Here is a 23,806-nt window from a genome sequence, read left to right on the forward strand (position 1 = left end):
AGCTAAACTAGATACAGGGATCCAGGTGTCCAAGTACATCCTGGCTTCTACTGCAATACCACTTGTGGATCAGAAGGGACAGTTTTAAAAAATTATGAAGTAAATTCTATTTTCCCCCTAAAACAGAAATGTAATTTTTGCATAGTATTTCCATAAGTTTTCCATAGTATTTCCAAGGTATTGGCAGGGCCATGTTGTCTTTGAAGACTTGTCTTGTTCAGCTTCTGGCAATCCTCAGCTTCTCTTGGCTTGTAGCTGCATCACTCCAGTCTCTGCCTTTATCATCACATGGCCTCCTTCACACTAGTGTGTCTATGTGTATCCAAATCTCTCTCTCAGTATAAGGACAACAGTCATTGGAGTTACTGCCCACCTAACCCAGTATGACCTCATCTAAATTTGATTACATCTTCATAGACCATCTTTAAAAATAAGTCACATTCACAGGTTTGGGGAGATTAAGACTTAAATACATCTTCTGAGGGGACACAATTCAACTTACAAACTTGGAAAATTATATAGGTCAGAAGCTCAGATCTATATAAAGAAAGAAGGAGCACTGAGAAGAAATAAATGAAGTCAGCCAGGAGCCACACTCACACAGAAGATGCAGGAGCCCAGGAGCCCAAAGAAACCTACCAATCAGAACTCCATGAATGCTGGACACATTCTACCAGTGTTTGCTGCAGCTCTCCCTCAGGAACTCCATCAGAAAGAGGAAAAAATCTTCTCCTCTCTTTAGTCAATTTCCTATCAGTTTCCCATAAACAATCAAAATAATCTACCTTTTTGCTCTTTAGCACCATCCTCACCATGATTAAACTTTGATATGATTAGAGCAGTAGCAACATCATGCACCCGACTCCAGAATGCAACTATCACTATTAAGATGAAGATAACCTCACCTTCTTCCCAAAAAGAGAATGTGAAAAATCTTATCAATTACCAAATCCATATCTAGGAGATAGTAATTCCCCACCTAATGAAGCCACAATCCCACCTGTATATTTTGTAATCTAAAGATTAAGCTGTAAAGTTAACAATTGCCAACAACATCAACTGATGTGTAGCAAGATTGGACAATCAAAAGAGAGAGACATGACTCCAACAACCACCGACATTCTTTATATACAATAAGAGAAGGTGAAAGCAGATAGGTGACTTTTAAAATGAGTTTATTGAAAATGTTACTTAGTATTGAGATTTAATTTCAGGAGGACAAAATCAGATGTGGGAACTAGGGTTTAGATTTTTCTAGTGGTAATGGTGAGAAATGATTGTTGGACAAGATTATGACCATAGCTAAATTCTAGCCAAAGTAGGCTGTTCACTACTTGGGTGCAGTAAGTAAGAAACACCAACAAGTCAAGAATCACACTGAAAACCTATGGTCAATTAATCTTCAACAAGGGAGATCAGAATATATAAAGTATTGAAAACACATTTTCTTCAGCAAGTGGTGTTGGGAAAGCTGGGCAGCCACATGGAAATCAATAAAGTTAGAACTCACCCTCACACTACACACACATTTAAACTCAAAATGCTTAAAGACTTAAATATAAGACATGACACCATGAAAGTTCTAGAAGAGGACATAGGCAAAACATTCTCTTACATAAGTCATAGCAATATTTCTAAGGTCAGTCTCCCAAGGAAAGAGAAAAGAAAACATAAATGAGAGTGAATCAAACTAAAAATCTTTTGCACAGCAAAGGACATGAAAAACAAAATGAGAAGACAATCTATAGAATTAGAGAAAATATTTGCAAACCATACGACCAACAAGGACTTATATCCAAGTATATAAATAGCTCATACAAATCAAAAACAAATACAAACATACCAACCAAAAATTAGGCAGAATACCTAAATAGACATTTCTACAAAGACAATATACAGCTGGCCAATAGGCAAGTGTTAAGGAGCTTGACATCAATAATTATTAGAGAAATGCAAGTCAGAACTAAATGGCTGATTCATATCAATGTATGACAAAACCCACTGAAATGTAAAAAAAAAAAAAAAGAAGAAAATTTTTCTTTAAAGCCTCTTAACACTAAAATTGGAAGACAAGTTAATTAAAAGGTTTCTTGTGTTGGTGGTATTAAAAAAAAATAAAAATAAAAAAAAAACATTTTACTTTTCATATAAAAAAAAATAAATAAAATTTTCTCTGGAAAAACAAAACAAAACAAAACTAAATGAGGTACCACCTCACCATGGTCAGAATGGCCATCATTAAATAGTCTACAAACAGCAAATGCTGTAGAGGGTCTACAGAAAAGAAAACACTCCTACCCTTGATGGGAATGTAAATTGGTGCCACCACCATGAAAAATAATATGGAGTTTTCTCAAAAAGCTAAAAATAGAGTTGCCATATGATACAGCAACCAGTAGGCATATATCTGGTGAAAGCTCTAATTAAAAAAGACCTATGAGGCCATCAGATTGCTCATTTCAGACTTTGTCCTATGTATCTCTTCATCTGATTGTTGGTTTTCATCCTTAAATAGCACTTTATATGTAATAAATTGGTAATCTAGCATACGGAAAAGCAAAAAACAAAACAAACCCCCCCAAAAAACAAAAAGATGCATGCTCCCCTACGCCCTTATGTTCACAGCAGCACAGTTTAAAATAGCCAAGACTTAGAAAGAACCTAACTGTCCATCAAGAAATGAAGGAATAAAGATGTATACATGCACAGACAGTAGAATATTACTCAGCCATAAAAAAGAATGAAATACTGCCATTTGCAGCAATATGGATGGACCTAGAGATTATCATACTAAGTGAATTAACTCATAAATAGACAAATTTCATATGCTATCACTTATATGTAGAATCTAAAATATGACAGAAATGAACTTATCTACAACACAGAAACAAACTCACCTACATAAAGAATAGCCTTCTTGTCGAAGTTGAGGGAGGGTCAGAGAGGGATGAATTGGGAATTTGGGACTAGAACATGTGACCTATTATATATAGAATGGATAAACAAGGTCCTATAGTATAGCACAGGAAACTATATTTGATATCCTGTAATAAATCATATTAGGGGGAAATAAATAAACAAAGATATTGAGATTCCTATCTTGAAAGTGAATGATTGTACTATATCTTGAAATAAAGCATAACGGTCATAAATTTTTAACACACTGATTTTAGGTGTGCATGCATGCTAAGTTGTTTCAGTCATGTCTGACTCTTTGCAACCCTATGGACTGTAGCCCTCCAGCCTCCTCTGTCCATAGGATTCTCCAGGCAAGAAATCTGGAATGAATTGCCATTTCCTTCTCCACGATTTTAGGTGTGGATGGAAATTAAAAATTGAAATATTAAATAAGATGTGATATGCAGCTTTGGAAGGAAGAAACAGGATTGTGGACAGATATATAAATTTTGGAATAAAACACCCTCTTTGAGTGTATTTAAATCTACACATTAGCAAAAGTAAAGGGATTGGACAATAATACTATTAAAATATGTTTGTGAAGTGTTTGTGAAGCCACCTAAAGAGGAAACTTTTGTTGTATATCTTTGTAGTTTTTTGACTCCAAAAAAATAACTATGAATATCTTATAGTTTCTTTAGTGCTACAATTTTTAAATCTAAAATGCTATCATTTAATTTGTAGCTTATAATTTGTTTTCATTTTGAAAACAATGTATATAAATCTCTGCATCTTTGTTTCCATTAAATTATTTTTAGATATTATAAGCACTTGTTAAACTTGGATTTATTTCTAAAGTTCCCTCAGTAACTACTAATTGAAACTACCAATAGCATTTTACAAACACATGAACAAAGACTTTACAGCCCAGGATCTTAGAGGAAAGGAACTGTGACTACTGTCTCTAGACTAGAGGTCCCCTCTGCTTGTAAAGTTTCTTTGCTCCTTGAGAATTCAGTGATCAGAGTAGGCCCCAGGGAATAGAAGCTAAGATGTGGCTACTCAAAATCTATTCTGGGCTCTAAAGGGACAGAATAAATGTGTCCCTTGTGATTTGGTCAGAAAAGAGTATTGGGTTGGCCAAAGAGGTTGTTTTGGGGTATTCTGCAAGATGTTACAGAAAATACAAATGAACTTTTTAGATAGTCCATATGCCATTATTTCAAGGCCAGGAACCTTGCTCAGGATTAAAGAATTTTCATGCCTCTGGCTTATTTTTTAACAGTGCCCCACAGCCCTCCACCTCCCAAATATATTGTGGACACAGGACTCTGATTATGAAAAAATGCAAATCACAAATTATAATACACAAAGTTCACTCACTCATGTACAGATGCTTTCTCGTGGGCACAATGGGTGATCAGCCCCCAGGTGTCTGACTATTTGTGACCCCATGGACTATAGCCTGCCAGGCTCCTCTGTACATGGGGATTCTCCAGGCAAGAATACTGGAGTGGGTTGCCATGCCCTCCTCCAGGAGATCTTCCCAACCCAGGGATCAAACCCAGGTCTCCTGTGTTGCAGGCGGCTTCTTTACCATCTGAGCCATCAGGGAAGCCCCTGGGGAAAGACAGGTGGACAGAAAACTTACATTCTCCCACATGTTCTCAATACCAACACTTGTTTCCAACCTTCTTTTGGTCCCTAAAGACTATCTGGTATTCTAGTCAATAGGCACCCAGAAAGAAGGGAGGGTCCCCCAACACTCATTCTCTGATGTACAACTTGCTTTGGGGTCCCCTCCATCCCCACATCCTTTTTCTCTTCTCCAAGTAGCTCCGCAACAGTAGGCACAAGAGAATCTTAAGCCACTGGCAAATCCATAGTGTCATCTCTGAAATATTTTCAAAACCTATCAATAATAATCCTTCAGCATTTAATCCTCTTTAAAATCTTCCTTTAATTTTCCTAGGATAGGCAGACACTTTTTTTTGGACCCATTCTTTCTCACTTTTCATGTACATACTCTATCATGGTAGATACACTGGTATAAACTCCCATCTTAAGTTCACCATCACAATGGACAATTTTAACCATTACTGTTGAAAGAAGTAAAATTTGTGTTAACCTATATAAAATCCAACTGGATCAAATTGGATTTAGTGAATATGCCAGATCATTCAGAGATTCATGCAAATATAGAAAACTACATAGGTAATTTTAACTTAGAGATAATATTGTATACATGCAACAGATTCCTTTAAAGGGTTGTGTTCAGTCTATTTGGAGTCATAAGGAAGCTACTCTCTGAACTGGCGCAAATCTTAAACAAGGAGATTTGAACTTCTTGTCTAAAGTCAAACATATTTACCAGCCATTTGTTAAGCCCTATGGGGCTTCCCTGGTTGTTCAGGTGGTAAAGAATCTGCCTGCAATGCAGAAGACAAGGGTTTGATCCCAGAGTCAGGAAGATCTCCTGAAGAAGGGAATGTCTGTCCACTCCAGTAATCTTGCCTGAAGAATTCCATGGGCAGAGTGTGTGGAGGGCTACAGTCCATGGGGTTGCAAAGAGTTGGACATGACTTCATGACGAACACTTTCATTTTCACAAGGTGTAGATGACTTTTTAAAAAAAACTTTTAACCATTTTAATCTTTTCATTTAAATTTCTATACATCATAGTGGCTAAGCATTAGTTTGAAAACTGAACGTATATTTGAAGAGTGAACTGATATCAAGCCAGGTTACAGCATGTTAGAGGCTGAAAAGCATAATTCAGGTCTTATAAAACAGGCTCCAACCTAAGTTAAACCAGGTAAGGGGACCTAAATATCCAAGTCAATCCTGCTTCTATCACAAAACCACCTGGGGAACAAGAAGAGGATTTAGAAATATTATAAAGCAAATTCAATTTTTTTTTTCTTCAGACAGAAATGTAACCTTTCCATAGTTTTCAAAGGCTAGAAATGTGAAATCAAGGTGCTGGCAGAACCATGCTCTCTTTGAAGGCTCTTATCTTGTCCAGCTCCTGCTGGTTACTGGCAGTCCTCAGCTTTACTTGGCTTGTAGCTCTATCACTGCTGTCTCTGACTTTGTCATCACGTGTACGCCTTTATTCTGGTATGTATTTGTCTCTAAATCTTTCTCTTTATAAGGACACCACTGGAGTCATGCCCACCAAATCCAGTATGATCTCATCTACATTTAGTTATATGGCAAAGACCATATTTCCAAATAAGGTCACACTGATAGGTATTGGGAGATTAGGACTTAAATACATTTTTGGGGAGGACACAATTCAACTCACAATTCTTGGAAAATTATATGTTAGAGACTCAAGTCTCTATAAAGAAAGGAAGAGCATTAGAGAAGGATTAAATGAAATAAGCCAGGAGCCACACTCACACAGAAGATGGAGGAGACCTCTGACCCCCAAGTTACCTTCCATTCAGAGTGCCATGAGTCAAGACACACTCTGCCATGCTGTGTGCTGGACCTGTCCTGCCTCAGAAGCTCCAAAAGAAGCGGAAAAAAAGGAAAAGAAATTGACTAAAGGGAGGAGAAGAGTATCAGTTTCCCATAAATAACCAGAATAGTCTACCCCTTTGTCTAGCTAGCAGCATTCTCATCATGATTAAACTTCCATATAATAATAATATTCACAACATCATGCATCCCCTGTCAGCGTGTAACTATTGCAGTTAACATGAAAATATTCTGTCTTCCCCAAAAGAGAAGGTGCAAATCCTATGCATTCCCACATCTGCATCTAACAGATACTAATTCAGCTTCTAGTTCAGGCACAATCTGGAATTTTGTAATCTAGAGATTAAATTGCAAAGTTAATAACTGCCAACAAAATGACAGATATGTAGCTAGACTGACCAAAAAAAGAGAGACAGAGAGTGGAGAGAGAAAGAGAGGACTCAAACCACCACCAACTCTCCTTATGTAAAACAGGAGAAGAAAAGGCAGGAAGATGACATTTTCAAATAAGATTATTCTTAGTTCCTTTGTGGTCATGCAGTCTTTGTAGCTGATTGTGACTTGCCCGAGGTCTTCTTTCCCCCAGTTCCTTGACCTAGACTCTCTCAGAAACGGTCCTGTATATCCTTTTGCTTGAGCAACATTTACTATGTTCTATGATGGTAAGTGCAAATTTCTCAAGAAAGTTCCTCCAAATGTCCAGAGTAGAAAGGATTACTTGAACTACACCACAGAGTACCCAGGAATCCCTTCACCATATTTATTACCAGATTAGACCACCAACTCCATCCAGGGGTGTAAATATCATTTACCCACCTGGCTCCATTGAATCTCCTCTCTAGTCTAAGGATGCTCTCCTAGGCAGGTCCCATACCTGTACAGACATTTAGGGCATTGACACTCGGACCAGTTCTCCTTGGCATGGCCGTCTTGGAACTGATTCCACACTTCCCTTCTCTTTCCCATGGGAGCCAGCTCTTCCTGAGATGTGGACAGAGCGCGGAGTGTCTTTATGCAGCAGTCACAGCTTTGACAGTATCCTTGCTGATAATCTCTGCCTCTCTGGCTCATGCTAAGTGGCTGCCCATATCTTCTGTGTGGTCTGACTTGAAATGCCAGCTCTCTCGTGGAATATCTATTTGAATGTCTTAAGTGGCCAGAGACAGCTTCCTAGCCACACAGCCCAAAAACGTCTTAACTGGTCTTCTGTCACCGTAGTTGCCAGCAGTGGCCAGTGTTTACCTCCAGCCAACAGCCTCTGAGGCTTTCTGACCCACCAGTTGATCTTTCTGGGAGTAGAGTTTGGTGGTGTTTAGTCTCAACTAAGCTTTGCTGTGTCCATGTCAGGGACACATGTAGATCTGCTGCTGCTGCTCCTAAGTCACTTCAGTCATGTCTGACTCTGTGTGACCCCATAGACGGCAGCCCACCAGGCTCCCCCATCCCTGGGATTCTCCAGGCAAGAACAGACACCACCAAATATCAGGCACGTCGTCTGCTTTCCTTCCATCAACCCTTCATTTATCTTGTTTTCTGTTCAAATAGGCCCCGACTTTAAAAGTCTGCAGTATAAAGGAATTTGGGGGTAGCAGTGATGGGGCCTAGGAAATGCCAGGCAAATGGATTTCCAGATTAAAGAACTTGTCTAATGTTATGGAACTTCTGGAGAGAGAAGCTTAAAATTTGGATGCATATCATTTCTGCAAAAGAGACAACTTAAAAGAATTATAGGATTCCTGGACAAGATGGCAGAGTCGAAGGACTGTGTGCCCACCTCCTCTCATGAGCACACCAAAATCACAACTACCTGTGGAACAGCTATCATTTCTCCAAGGCTGAGAAATATAACTAACGTTCAACATGCATAAAAATTACTAGTAGAAATTTAGACAAAACTAGACAGCAGAAAAACATGTTCTTGATGAAGGAACAAGATGAAACCCCAGAAGAACAACTAAGTGAAGTGGAGATAGGCAATCTACCCAAGAGTTCAGATTCATTATCATAAAGATGATCCAAGAATTCAGAAAAAGAATGGATGTGTAGAGTGAAGAGTTACAAGAAATATTTAAAAAAGAGTTAGAAAATACAAAAAACAACCAACCAGAGATGAAGAATACAATAACTGAGACATATGCATAGCAATCAAATTAACAAAATTTAAATATAAAGAGAAAATATTAAAGCAACAAAAGGAAAAACAACATACACAGAAATCTCCATGAGGTTATCAGCTGATTCTTCAGCAGAAAATCTTCAGGCCAGAAGAGAGTGGCAATAAATATTTAAAAGGATGAAAGGGAAAAGCCTACAACCATGATTACTCTCCTAGCAAGGATTTCATTCAGATTCAATGGAGAAATCAAAGCTTTACAGACAAGCAAAAGCTAGGAGAATTCAACATCACCAAACCAGCTTTACAACAAATACTAAAGGAATTTATATAGGCAGGAAACACAAGAGAAGAAAATGACCTACAAAAACTAACCCCAAACAATTAAGAAAACAGTAATAGGAACATACATATTAATAATTGCTTTAAATGTAAATGGACTAAATGCTCCAACTAAAAGGCACAGACTGGCTGAATGAATACAAAAACAAGACCCATACCTATGCTGTCTACAAAAGACCCACTTCAGACCAAGGGACACGAAAAGACAGACAGTGAGGAGCTGGAAAAAGATATTCCATGCAAATTGAAATCAAAGGAAAGCTGGAGTATCAATATTCATATCAGACAAAATAGATTTTAAAATAAAGATTATTATAAGAGACAAGGAAGGGTGGTATATAATGATCACAGGATCAATCCAAGAAGAAGATATAAGAACTCCAGAAGATAGTGAAGGACAGGGAAGCCTGGTGGGCTACAGTCTATGAGGTTGCTGAAAGTTGGACATGACTTAGTGACTAAACAAAGCACAATAAAAATACTCCTAGAGGAAAACATAGGCAGAACACTCTTTGACATAAATCACTGCAAGATTTGGTTTGACCCATCTTAGGTCCCATAAACAAATAGGACCTAATTAAACTTAAAGCTTTTAACAGCAAAGGGAATCATACATAAGACGAAAAAACAACCCTCAGAATGGGAGAAAATATTTGTAAACAAAGCAACTGACAAGTGATTAATCTCCAAAATATACAGACAGCCCATGCAGCTCAACATAAAAAAATCATAAAGTGGGCAGAATAACTAAATAAACATTTCTCCAAAGAAGACACACAGACAGCCAACAATCACATGAAAAGATGCTCACCATATAATTATTATAGAAATGCAAATGAAAACTACAGTGAATATCACCTCACACCAGTTAGAACTGTGTCAAAAAATCTACAAACAATAAATGCTGCAGAGGGTATGGAGAAAAAGAAACCCTCTTACACTCAGTGGGAATACAGTTTGATATGGTCACCATGGGTAACAGTATAGAGGCTTCTTAAAAAACTAAAAATAAAACTACCATATGATCCAGCAGTCCCACTCTTTGGCATTTATACAGAGAAAGCTATAATTTAAAAAGATATTTGCACCTCAGTGTTCATTGCAGCACTATTTACAATAGCCAAGATTGGAAGCAACTAAATGCTCATCAGTCAAGGAATGGATAAAGAAGATATGGTATATGCATGTATGTGTGTGTACATACACACACACATGGAGGAATATTATTCAGTCATAAAAAGGAATGGAATTATGCTAATTACAGAGATGTAGGTAGAGTGTCATATGGAGTAAAGTAAGTCAGAAAGGAAATAAATAATATATTAATGCATATATGTAGAATCTAGAAAAATGGTAGATGATCTTACCTGAAAAACAGAAATAGAGACACAGACACGGAGCAAAAATGTGTGGATACCAAGGACAAAGCGGGTTGGAATGAATGGGTGATTGCAATGGACATATATACACTAATGTTACCATGTATAAAATGGCTAATTAATGAGAATCCACCATACAACATAGGGAACTCTACTCAATGTTATGTGGTGAGCTAAATGGAAACGAAATCCCCCTGAAAAAAGAGGGGACATATGTAAACATAGCTGATTCATTTTGCAGTACAGTGGACACTAACACAACATTATAAAGCAACTATACTCCAATAAGATTAATAAAAAATTAACAAAATGGTGATAAGAACATACATATTGATAATTACTTTAAATTTAAACAGGTCGAATGCACCAACCAAAGGATATATACTGACTGAATAGATACAGAAAAAAGACTCCTATATACGTTGTCTACAAGAGATCCACTACAGGTCTATACACTGAAATTAAGGAAATGGAAAAAGGTATTCCATGCAAATGGAAATCAAAAGAAAGCTAGAGTAGCATTACTCATATGAAACAAAATAGACTTTAAAATAAAGACTGTAACAAGAGATGAAGTTTACTACATAACAATCATGGGATCAATCCAGGAAAAAGATGTATCAATTGTAAATTGTAAGATGTATCAATTGTATCCAACATGGAAGCACCTCAATATGTAAAGCAGATGTTAACAGACATAAAAGGAGAAATAGACAATAAAACAGTAATAGTGGAGGACGTTAAAATGACACATATCAATGGACAGATTATTCGGACAGAAAATTGATAAGGAAACACAGATCTTAAATGAAATATTAGGCCAGATAGACTTAATTGATATTTATAGGACATTCTGCCCCAAAGCAGGAAAATACACATTTTTTTTTCAAGTACACATGAAACATTCTCCAGGAGAGATCCTATCTTGGGCCACAAAGCAGACCTTGTTAGATTTAAGAAAATTGAAATCATATCAAGCATCTTTTCTGACTACACTATGAGATTAGAAATCAACTAAAAGAAAAAAAAATGAAAAAAATACAAACTCACAGAGGCTAAACAATATGCCTCTGAGCCACCAAAGGGTCACTGAAGAAATAAAGAAGAAAATGAAAAAATACCTAGAGACAAATGAAGACAAAAATACGACAATCCAAACCCTATGGGACATAGCGATCGAAGTTCTGAGGGAAGTTTATAGCAATACAAGCTCACATCAGGAAACAAGGAAACTCTCAAATAAATAACCTAAACTTACACCTAAAATAGCTATAGAAAGAAGAATTGAAACAAAACAAAGCAGGAAAGGAGAGGGAAAGAAACTATGAAAATCAGAGCATAAATAAATAAAGTAGATAAGTCCAGTGAAACTAGAAGCTAGTTCTTTGGTGGCACAGTGGTTGGTAAAGAATCTGCCTGCCAATGCAGGAGACACAGGTTCAACCCCTGATCTGGGAAGATCCTACATGCTGTGGAACAACTAACATGGTGTGCCACCACTATTGAGCCTGTGCTCTGGAGCCTGGAAGCCACAGCTACTGAAGTCCACGTGCCCTAGAGCCTGGGTTCTGCAACAAGAGAAGCCAGCACAATGAGAAGCCCATGCAGTGCAACTCTAGAAAAGCCCATGCAGCAGTGGAGACCCTGAAAAAAATAAATACATAAATGAAAATTTTAAAAATAATTAAAAGCTAGTTCTTTGAAAAGATAAATAAAACTGATAGAACTTTAGTTAGACTCATGAAGAAAAAAAGAGTGGTCCCAAATCAATAAAATCAGAAACAAAAAAGGAGACCTCGCTATTGACACCACAGAAATTCAGAGGACCATATGAAACTACTACAAGCAACTATACGCCAATAAAATGGACAACCCAGACAACATAGCTCTTCTTGAAGAATTTGGACATCTCCCAAGACTGAACCAGGGAGAAATAAAAAAATATGAAAGGACCAATTACAAATTCTGGAATTGAATCTTTAAACACCTCCCAGCTAACCAAAGTCCAAGACCAGATGGCTTCCCTAGTGAATTCTATCAAACATTTAGAGAAGAGTTAATATCCATCCTTCTGAAACTCTTCTCAAAAAACTGCAGAGGAAGGGGCACTCCCAAGCTCATTCTATGCAGCCACCATCACCCTATACCAAAACCAGAAAAAGCTACCACAAGAAGAGATAGGCACCAAAGCTGGTCAACATCATGGCCAAGCTTTTGTCTCTCTCCTAGACTCTTTCCCTTCTAACAGGCTTCTAACTGCAGCCATTGGCCACTATAGACCATCTTCACAAAATAAGTGGGATAATCCTGTGATAATGGGAGTTCGATCACATATATCACCCCTGTGCTCGAAAGCCTCGTGAGGCTGCTTCCCTTCTCCTTCCAAGTAGAAGGCAGATTCTTTGCAGAGGCTTACAGGATGGAGTGATTCAGCTTCATCAGTTGTACAACCAGCTCACCACCACCCCACCCCACCCCACCCCAACTTTGCTCCTGCTACACTGGCCTTTTCATTGTCCTGTCAGCTCCTCAAACACACCCAGCCCGGGCTTACCTCAGGCCCTTCCTGCATCTGCCCCATGCCCTTCCAGCACCTGCAGGGCTCTTAGGCGTACTTCCTTAGACTCTGTGCCAACCTCATCTCATCAGGATGTCTTCCCCAGCCACGCCCATTAGATGCCAATCATCCCCTTCTCTCACTCCGCTCTGGTTTTCTTTATAGCAGTGGTCACTGCCTCAGATAGTATCTAAGTGTTTCTTTTCCATCTCCAGAAAACACACACACCCAACCAGTAAACAAACAGACAAAAAGTAATCTTCATGCATGAGGTTAGAGATTTTGCTTTGCTCACCTCAGTATTTTCAGGGCTTGAAAACAATACCTAGCAGATACATATTAGGTCTTCAAGTAAATTTTTAGTTTGAATAAATGAATAAATAAGCCAACTAATAAAAATGAATCAGCAAATCTATGGCCTAAATTAGATATCTGAGCCAGAAAGTGGGATGCCTCCCACCCCTTCATGCATAAGTCACACTAGTGTCCACCTGCTTTGTAGACAAGATTTATTCCTCACTGTCCTCCACTGGGAGGGAAGGAAAAGCCTCTTACCTGGGCAGTACATTCACCACAGGCCAAGAATCCCCACCTCTCCTTCCCTCCCCAGTTCTGTCCTTATTGATTTGTTGTTCGGTCGTTAAGTCATGTCCCTCTCTTAGCAGTCCCATGGGCTGCAGCACACCAGGCTTCCTGCCTTTCATTATCTCCCAGAGTTTGCTCAAACTCATGTCTGTTGAGTCGGTGATGCCATCTTATATATAGTGGGATGAGTTGGTGGGGCAGGTTTTGCAGCCGTCCTAGGGGACAAAGAAGTCCGATGCTAACTCTTGACCCCTCCTGGAGCTGTTGTTAAAATAAGGGGTATTTGCCCCTCCAGTTCTCAAACTTGGATGCTAGCCAGATTTCTCGAATAAGAAAAAACTCTTCCATTCAACATCTCATCACAGACTTGTAACTCCTGGCAGTCTGTCCCCCTTAACTAGAATGTATGAAATATGAGTGAAAAAAATAATATCCAAACTTGTTTTCTACTGAATCCCATGTGCCTAGCACAGGTCCTGATATAAAATAAGTGCTTTATAAATATAATCTTCTCAACTTTCCTCCTAAACACCCATATCTTTCAGATCCTTCAATTAGACGTCCTCTTCTCCCCCTTTTAAAATCACTGCTCCCTTTTGGAAGTCCTCTCCCTTTCTTGTTCCAGCATTAGGGTTAATTGCAGTGCTCAGCATTATGAAGGTCAGAAATAATTTACCTATCTTGAGCAAGCTTCTCCCTCCTCATCTTAAGTGGAAAATTCTGCCCAAGCTCTCTGAGACGACATTTCTGCAGTGCCTCCGAAGGAAGAGCATTCTAGAATTTCATCACTTCAGATTTACCTTTTCAAAAATATATACACGTGAGTCAGAGATTATCATCACATCAAATATCAAAGGTATTCTAGCCTATGGTACCACTGTCTGCCCTTTGGGTGATAGGTTAGATGAGAATACTGGCAAATGAGAAATAAATCTTCATCTTTCCAATGAGGAAGTGGTCAATTTCTTTATTTCTGCCATGTCATTAGTTCTTTGGACAATTGGGTCACTGAATTATTTGATTCTTCTAGGACATTCCACAGCATTAGTAGTTAATACATCTTTGAAATAGCTTTCATTATTCTGTCCTACTGGTAGGTTCTGGTGTGCAGAATTATTCAAAAATGGATGTCTTCACAGAGTAGGCATGTGGATTTTTTTTTCCATTGGATTAAAAAGGGCAGTGTTTCCTGAGAGTACTGAATTAATTTGCAATAAGAAATATGGAATGAGGAAATAGGAAGGGACCCTAGTGAACCCTGCTCGAGGTTACAGATTGCCTCATAAAACCTTAATCAGAGCTTCATCAACTTCCTAACTCCAGACAGGTCAACTGGTACTGATAAAGCAAGACCTCCCTTTAACAAGTACAGAGAATTGTTTTTAAGGGTAATAAAATTTTATATGTTTATGTTTGTCTTTCTTAAGTGAGTTCAAAGTCCTTTATAAACCTCAATCTACTCCAAAAGTCACAGAGAAAGATGACCTTTTCCAAAAATACAAAGGCACAGCAAGGCTGAGCTTTGATTAGAAAGGGAGTCATCAGCAAAGTCAGAAATCACCTTCAGGTTTCCTGACTCCTAGTACAGTAGTCAAGTCAGAATTCTATATTGCCTTCATGGCTACAGTTTACCCAAGGAAACTGGCCAAGTATTTTCTGAGAAGAGCATCTATGTTGAGACCTTCTGCCACTACACATGTATTGTAATTCAAAAATGTCAAATAAGCTAGAGGTGAAGAAATTGCTGAGCATCTGGGTTCTTGTAAAAACTTGAACAAGTCAGTAAATCTCCCCAGTTCAAGCCCATTGAAAAAAAGGGCTTGTCTGAATTAATAAAAAAAAGACTGAATTATAAAAGGAATAGGAAGGAAATTGTGTAATTGCTTCCAAATACACCAAGAGAATAGGAGGTAGGACATGGTTAAGAGTCACTAAGTGTATTTTATATTCCAAGCACTAGGTTAGCATCTTTGCCTTCAATATTTAGTCACCTGCAACCTCCATGTGTTATAGACATCATCATCTTCATTTTAAAGTTAAGGAAACAAAAGGTCAGAGAAGCTAAGTGATTCCCCCAAGGTCACACAGCTTAAAAGAGATGGTGACTGGGAAAATCTTATCTTCTACCACCCCATCCTGTAGCCCTCCTACTTATGGTAATACAAAAACTAAAGCTAATTAATGCAGCCAACACAAAACTCTATCTTTGTACACATTAATTCACCAGCAGTAACACAATTATAATTAGATTTTTATACACACTGCACAGTATAAAACCAACTTATGATTTGACTTATAATTTTTTTGACTTAATAATAGTGTGAAAGTGAGACACATTCAGTAGAAACTACACTTAGAATTTTGATCTTTTCCTGAGCTAGAAATACATGGGAGGATCTTCTTTAATGATGCTGCAGAGCGGCAGCTACATGATCACAAATATAAATGATAGATACACTTACAAGAATTCTGTGTCCAGATAACTATTCAATATTCAGTAAATTACATGAGCTATTCAGCTTTACTGTAAAATAGGCTTTGTTTAGACGATTTTGCCCAACTGCAGACTAACACTTTAGTGTCTGACACTGAAGTGTTCTGAGTACATTTAGAGCAGGTGATGCTAAACTCTGATGTTCAGTTGTTGTTGCCGTTTCGTTGCTAAGTCATGTCCGGCTCTTTTGAGACCCCATGGACTGTTGCCTGCCAGGCTCCTCCATCCTAAGGAGTAAGGATGTTGGCAAGCATACTGGAGTGGGTTGCCATTTCCTTCTCCAGGGGAACTTCCTGACCCAGGGATTGAACCAGCATCTGCATTGGCAGGCGGATTCTTTACCATTGAACCACCAGGGGAGCTGATGATATTCAGTTCACTTCAGTCTCTCAGTCGTGCCCGACTCTTTGCGACCGCATGAACCGCAGCACGCCAGGCCTCCCTGTCCATCACCAACTCCCGAAGTTTACCCAAACCCATGTCCACTGTGTCGGTGATGCCACCCAGCCATCTCATCCTCTGTTGCCCCCTTCTCCTCCTGCCCTCAATCCCTCCCAGCATCAGGGTCTTTTCCAATGAGTCAACTCTTCACATGAGGTGGCCAAAGTATTGGAGTTTTAGCTTCAACATCGGTCCTTCCAATGAACACCCAGGACTGATCTCCTTTAGGATGGACTGGTTGAATCTTGTTGCAGTCCAAGGGACTCTCAAGAGTCTTCTCCAACACCACAGTTCAAAAGCGTCAATTCTCCACTCAGCTTTCTTCACAGTCCAACTCTCACATCCATACATGACCACTGGAAACACCATAATCTTCACTAGATGGACCTTTGTTGGCAAAGTAATGTCTCTGGTTTTTAATATGCTGTCTAGGTTGGTCATAACTTTTCTTCCAAGAAGCAAGTGTCTTTTAATTTCATGGCTTCAGTCACCATCTGCAGTGATTTTGGAGCCCAGAAAAATAGTCAACCACTGTTTCCCCATCTATTTGCCATGAAGTGATAGGACCAGATGCCATGATCTTAGTTTTCTGAACATTGAGCTTTAAGCCAACTTTTTCACTTTCTTCTTTCACTTTCATCAAGAGGCTCTTTAGTTTCTCTTCACTTTTTGCCAAAAGATGGTGTCATCTGCATATCTGAGGTTATTGATATTTCTCTCAGCAATCTTAATTCCAGCTTGTGCTTCATCCAGCCCAGCGTTTCTCATGATGTACTCTGCATATAAGTTAAATAAGCAGGGTGACAATATACAGCCTTGATGTACTCCTTTTCCTATTTGGAACCAGTCTGTTGTTTCATGTCCAGTTCTAACTGTTGCTTCCTGACCTGCGTATAGATTTCTCAAGAGGCAGGTCAGGTGGTCTGGTATTCCCATCTCTTTCAGAATTTTCTACAGTTTATTGTGATCCACACAGTCAAAGGCTTTGGCATAGTCAATAAGGCAGAAATAGATGTTTTCCTGGAATTCTCTTGCTTTTTCAATGATCCAGCAGATGTTGGCAATTTGATCTTTGATGATATTCAGTACATTAGGTGTATTAAATGCATTTTCACCTTAGCGATTTTTTACAGTGCATTTATTGGGACATAACCTCATTGTATTTCAAGGAAGAGCTCTACTTGAAATATGCCTTACTTTAGGAATGTGAAACATACTTTTTGAATATGTAAGGTGTTGCAGGGGAGTCTTTGGCATTGATATACTTGTTGACTTTTTGTTTGTTTGTTTTAGCCCAGGCTGTGGCATAATCAGAAGAGTCAAAAATGATGGAGCATCATTCTCAATTTTATAACTGTTAGATCTAAGAAATGGACAAGAATGCAAAAGAGAAAATACTGATAGTATTCAAGATTATATGTGAAATGTTAAAGATGTGTTTTAAATCTGTTGTCCATCCAGTTGTTCTTCATTACTGGATTACATTGACCTACTCTCACAACACCCCTGCTGCCTAGCTTACAGCTAGCTTGATAGGAATAATCTTTAGTCCTTCATTCTTTCCTTCAGTCATTCATATGTTTAAGCAAACACCCATCTCATCAAAGCTCTGGTAGGCACTTGAGTACAAAGACACATGAGTTAAGTATTTGGGTTTACTACAAGGGTTTGGAGTGGTGATGGAGTACACAGTGGTAAATAGAGTGAAAGGCAATCCACGTGTAGTATAGAGCAAGCAGGTGGCATTGGGGGGGACAGCAAGGATGATTCAGCACTTGTCCAAAACACCTATCACACTGGGTTTCTCAAAGGCCTCCCGGAAGCAGTGACATCTACACTGAGTTAGCAAACTGAATATGCATGTACAATGTGTGTAGAAACCACAGTATAACTTAAAACCAAGCAACTCAATCCAAGAACTGCAGCTAATTTAGAACCTGGTGCTCACCAAGGCAGAAGCCTGTATTTCCCGTTTGTCTTCCTTGATTCAAATATTCATACTGTTTTCTCCCTTTCACAGGAGAATTTGAAGGAGTTTTTCTTACCATTAGCATCATTTTGAATCTTGACCCCAAATAATTGTCCTTGTTCTAAATAAATCCTGAATGAACACAATAGCAGGTGTAATCTAATTGGCTCAGCTGTTTAATTATTAAGATTATGTAAAGCCAACTGCCTTCTTTATTTGACTATTGGGGGGGAAAGTGATTAGTAACTAAAATGTTTTATGTATGACCAAATTTAGGGCATATTAAATCTTTTATAATGTCCCATGAATAGGCTAAAATCAAACACCTATCCTCTCCTTCACACTTTTTATACCCAGCAAATAATCCTGGCAGGCTATGTCCTATGTAGGTGACTTGCTCACCACCAAATCCCCAGCAGCATGTTGTCAACTGCCTTCTTCATAACTGGAAGAACCAACCAACTGGGGAAAATGAGATAGAAGGGAACTGATGTTTCCTATAAAATAAAGTTCAAATTACCCAAAGTTCTTCAGCTCTATTTAAATGATTTAAATTATTTTATATAAAATGTAAAATTAAATTTCCTTGATGTGGTTAAAATTTGTTAAATTAACAACGATTAAAGGAAGATTCATGGTAGGAGATAAGTTATCATTCTTAAAATTAATTTTGGAAAGGAAGATCTTCTTTTGTAAATAAGAAGGGACCAAAGCAAGAAAATAAGATAGTCTCTTCTTGTTGATATGGGCACCTCCATTCAGTAAAACGTTTATGTCATTAAAAACCCATGTTAGTGATACTGAACATTTTTTGTTTGTTTTTCTCATTCATTTGACATAGGGAATAAAAAAGGACATATCCCAGATCTCCAGATCTCAGAAGTAGAAAAATAATGGCTATGTTTGGTTAATACAGATGGACAAGAAACATAAATTTACCCCTTTTTTTATGTCACTATTTTTTTCCACAAGCCTAAATTTCTATCTCAAACATGGATATAGGTCAGTTGCTATATAATATGTGATGAAATTATCCTTGTTTACATAGCTGACCTAAAAATAAGTTAGTAACATTTATATGATAGTTCACAGTGGATTTATTTATCTTTTTTTTAAATTTTACAAATACAGCTATTTGTACAACATAATATGTACAACATATTATAAATTATCAGGATTTTTGTTTGAAATGCAAAGACCCAGGTCTTAGTTTCTAATACCACTTTACAACAAAAGGGACCAGGGCTCCTTGGTTAAATGGCTACTTCTGGGGCTAAGACAAGATATATATAAGATGAGCCTGGAACATCTTATTGTTCCAGAAAGTAAAGAGATACTTAAAACAAAACACTATGATCAGCAGATGTCAAAGACCCATTGGAGCCAATTGAGAGAGTCCCTGGTAGTCAAAGCTGAAACAATTTAAGTGACAAAATAGTAGAATAAAGTAGTATTGGCTTATATAACTCTAAGTATAAAATAAATATCCATGAGTCATACTTATATAAGTAAGTGAAGAACAGAGACAAAAATTCTATATAATTTATGCTGTTACTGCCTTTAAGGAGATGGAATATAGTGCTCCACTCCTTAAGTGGAGTTGTTCATAGAGACATGCTTCAGAAGAAGAAGAATGGCTTACCAGAGGAGAAGCCTAGCAAACCTAACTCAAGCGAGGCAATCAAGGTCAACATCATTGGTGTTAAATTATGTTGATAGTAGGCACCTTTGAAAAGATGGGATGAGAATGACACTTTGCCCCTGTGGTCTCCCTCTCCAAAATCCACCATCCCAGTCTAGTAATGAGAAAGGTGGTGATGGTTTGGTCACTAAGTCATGTCCGACTCTTTGCAACCCCATGGACTGTAGCCCACCAGGCTCCCCTGTCCATGGGTTTCCCGGACATGAATACTGGAGTGGGTTTCCATTTCCTTCTCCAAGGGAACTTCCTGACCTGGCCAAGAAAAACAACAGACAAATTCCAATGGAAGGATATTCCCCAAACACCTAGTATTCCTCAGATTGGTATTCCTCAAATTGTCAAAATTATCAGAACAAGGAAAGTCTGAGAAATGGTTATAACCAACAGAAGTCTAAGGAGATATGATGACTAAATGTAATGTGGTGTTCTGGATGGGATCTTGGAAAAGTAAAAGGATATGAAAGAAAACTGGGAAAATCTAAATAAAATAAGTTAATAGGAGTGTATCAATATTTTTTCATCAATTATGACAGAAAAACTATATAATATAGGAAACTCTATACAGGCTTTATAGGAACTCTAAGAAAATAGATATGGGCTTTATGAGAAATCACTCTACTGTCTTTACAATAACTCTTTAATTCTAAAACATTATTTTATTTATTTTTCTAATATGTTTATTTTAACATTACTTTTTGATAATGCTTATAAAAGAGAGATCTATTTTAAAATGTATAACCTTAAAGTTCAAAATCTAGAACAACTGAGCAGCTACTCCAAATTCACTATTTAAATACAAATAGAATAACTAATTTGTTCTTAGGTTGTTTATTGTGCATTGATTTAGTCCATAAGACTCATATATAATTTATGCTGCTTTGGTGAATGACTTGGCAACTTCAAGCCCTCTGTTAAGTGAATTGAATAGTAATCATCAACCCCAATGCACTCTTCAACAAAGAACTTGCTACAGCTCATGAGACAAAGAGCTAAACATCAGATAATGATGCTGACCCTCCCACAACTGGCCTGTTCCCCTTATTCTGGGCTACTCTCTTTCCATGAACCCAAGTGCCTGAGTTGGTAACTACTGGGATGAATCATTGAGACAAAATTACTCCAAACAGTCAGAGGGGCTTCTCCAATGACTCAGTGGGTAAAGAATCCATCTGCAACGCAAGAGACACAGGAGACAAGGGTTGGATCACTGGGTGGGGAAGATCCCCTGGAGGAAGAAATGGCAACCCACTCCAGTATTCTTGCCTGGAAAATCCCGTGGACAGATGGGCCTGGTGGGCTACAACAGTCCATGGGGTTGCACAGAGTCAGACATGACTGAGTCCATGGCTCATGCAGTCAGAACCACAGCGTCTTACACCATGCAACATACTTGCTTTAAGGATTACTTTGGCTGATGATACTTTTGCCAATAGAAAGAATTTTAAACCTTTAGTTCTGGGACAAAATCTAGATCTCCTAACTGTTTCCTAATTGCCTCAGACTGGCTGCTTGAATTCATAAATTAGAACTCTGAAATTCAGTGTAAAAGGTGGGTCCTTGTGGAAAGATGCCATATCCCATGCATTTATTGAACAATCATTTGTTGGGTATGAACTTCATGGTAGGCTTTTTATTTTTGGCATACCATGCAGCTCATGGGATATTAGTTCCCTGATCAGGAACTGAACCCATGCCCTCTGCAGTGAAAGCTCAGTCTAACCACTGGATTTCAAGGAATTCCCACAGTGGCCATTTTAGTAGGAGCTGAGTGAAAAAGACTTGTTAGTCCCTCTCTTAAATTTTAGTGTGATAAGCTCTGTTATACAAATAATAATAATGTAAAGCAAAAAGTCATCTTGTACCGTGACAGACACGATAAAGGGGATATTGGGTTCCCCAAAACGTTTGTTTGGGTTTTTCCAAAACATCTTACAGAAAAACCTGATGGCCAACCCAGTAAAATGCAAAGTAACTCAGAGCAGTTACTCTGGGGCCCTGGAGAAGTGGCTCCCACCTTTTTGGCACCAGGGACTGGTTTTGTGGAAGACCAGGGTGTGGGGGACTGTTTGGGGATGAATCAAGAGCATTACATCTATTGTGCACTTTATTTCTGTTATCATCATATCAGCTCCACCTCAGACCATTAGACATTATATCCCAGAGGTTGTGGAGCCCTGATTTAGAGAATGAGAATGAAGACATCCAAATAAAAATCTGAGTGAAGAGCTTTCAAGACAGAGGGAAAAACAAATGCAACCCCCCCCCCCCCGCCCCGAGATAGGGCCTCCTTTGACCTGGAGAGTAGAGGGATAATTGTCTGAGGTGAGCTTGCAGAAGCAGCTCTAAATTCCAAGGGGGAGCATCTAGTAGGCTAGAGAAGGTTTTGAGTACCAGACCTGATTTCTACTGGTGAAGAAACCCTGGCGGCTCTATGAGAAGTGGGTCTAAGGAAGCAAGGCAGGCAGTGAAGCTACTGCAGTTGCTCCGAAAAGAGTGAGTGGGTAGACCCATGGACAGAGGAGCCTGGCGGGCTACAGTCCATAATGTCACACAGAGTCAGACACGACTAAAGCAACTTAGCAGATGCACAACAGGAAAGAAGTATGGCTGGAGAGAAGTGTGTGTGTTTAAGGCTAAAGGGACTGCAGATGGATTAGATGTGCTGAGTGATGGCATAAAGAACTCCCAGGTTGTTAAGTTCACCTGGAAAACTCTAGATTAACTGGCCTGGCCTAGATTTAGAGGAACTGAATCCAATAAGAGCAGAAGAATTGATTCATTGAAGAACACATCTAAGGTCCTCAGCTTTTGATCTCCTACCAAAAGTATATTCTCTTTTCAGAGCATATTTCAAATCTCTCTGCATGGGAGAGTTGGGGTGAAATGATCTGTGTGTTATTTTGTATAATCCATGATTCAAAACTATCCAAAGCCTTTCATCATGAAGGGCATCAAGGGTGCCACTATCCCCAACATCCGCCTACCTGTCCAGCTGGACCATCCACAGACTATATATAAATACCTCCTCATCTCCCTCTCTCCCCATCCCAGCCAACACTCAACTGTTACACTCAAATCCATTTGAGCAATTGTGAATACAAACTCCAGAAGATTATTTACAATCAAATTTGAACACAGCAACTGCAAAATTTGATATACCTAAAGAGCTAGAACCTCCACTATTTTTTCCTAGATTCTGTCTTGTAAAATATATGCCTGTCTCTTTTCTTCCTGTCTCTCCACATTTGGTCCAGAAATTTCTTCATGAGTATCCACTCAAAGTCTAGTTCTCTTCTACTTGAGATCGGATATATTGGATCACCAGGAGCACAGAGCTTTCTGGATATGACTGGGGCTCTCAGAAAACAACAGAGAAGTGACATGGGAAAGAATTGAGAGAGGAGGAGAAGACCCAGAAGATACAGAAATGGGAGACAGAAAAGCGAAAATGCCTTAAGACAGGGATTTAGGTTCACGCATGTCTCTACAAATGGCCTTACTTCATTGCTTTTGTGGCTGAGTAATATCCCATTGCATATGTATACCATATCTTCTTTATCTATCCATGTCATTTATCATTCATCTGCCATTCATAGAGATGGACCTAGAGTCTTATACAGAGTGAAGCAAGTCAGAAAGAGAAAGATACTACATATTAATGCACATATGTGTAATCTAGAAAAGTGGTACAGTCGAATCTATTTCCAAGGCAGGGATAGAGGTGGAGACATAGAGCACGGATGTGGGGACACAGGGGTGGAAGGGGAGAGTGGGACAAATTGGCGGAGTAGTGTTGACATATACACATTACCACGTGTGAAATAGATGGCTAGTGGGAAG

Source organism: Cervus elaphus, chromosome 32 (assembly GCF_910594005.1).
Source record: "Cervus elaphus chromosome 32, mCerEla1.1, whole genome shotgun sequence".
Classification (NCBI taxonomy): Eukaryota; Metazoa; Chordata; class Mammalia; order Artiodactyla; family Cervidae; genus Cervus; species Cervus elaphus.